Genomic DNA, 858 nt, shown 5'->3' with positions numbered 1-858 from the left:
GCAATAAAGAATAATCAGTAAAGAAATAAAAAAATCAACAAATTATTTAATCAAAACTATCGTCATTGGTAATTTTTGAATTTTAAAATAATTAATTTGTATTGGTGATTTGCGAATTTTAACAAATTATTTTAGTTTTAACAAATTATTGTAACAAATTAACAAATTATTTTATTTAAAAAACAAATTATTTTAGTTTTTATTTATTAAATATTAAAAAACTAATTTAAAAATAAATAATTTTAAAAAAATGTCACATATGCATCCTAGGTGGATGGGTAATTAACCTTTTAGAAACTTAAGAAACCTGCAAAATTGACAAATTGAATGAAAATGGTTAGTTTAGGGACCTAATTGTAGGTTTTTTGGGTTCAGTGGCCTAATTGCATTCTCGTGTGCAGTTCGATGGCCTATTTGACCCTTATTCCAAATATATATAATTTAAACTTTAATTATAAAATGAAATTCAAATATAAACACATATCTAAAAACATAATAAGCCTCAATTAAAGTTATATCCTTGATTTTTGTCCCTCTTTTTTTTATGCAAATAAATGTGTGAATTTTACTTTAAATGTTGTACAGTCTTATGTTATTAGACAAAACTACCCTTACACCGTTATAACACCGTTAGTTTTTTAATTCTAACATTAATAACACATCATTATTACTATACACCTATATCCATCATATCATTTTCCTATCTTTTAATTATCATTTTATTAAAATCATTATATATTAATTTAATACTTAATTATATTTTAATTAAATTTCTATCAATGATAAATTATATATGTATGTGTACAAAATACATATATTATTTGTGTATATATAATTCAAATTATAATTTTTAATTAT

The sequence above is a fragment of the Ipomoea nil genome, unplaced genomic scaffold (genome assembly GCF_001879475.1).
Source record: "Ipomoea nil cultivar Tokyo-kokei standard unplaced genomic scaffold, Asagao_1.1 scaffold1259, whole genome shotgun sequence".
Lineage (NCBI taxonomy): Eukaryota > Viridiplantae > Streptophyta > Magnoliopsida > Solanales > Convolvulaceae > Ipomoea > Ipomoea nil.
This window is presented reverse-complemented; position numbering follows the sequence as displayed.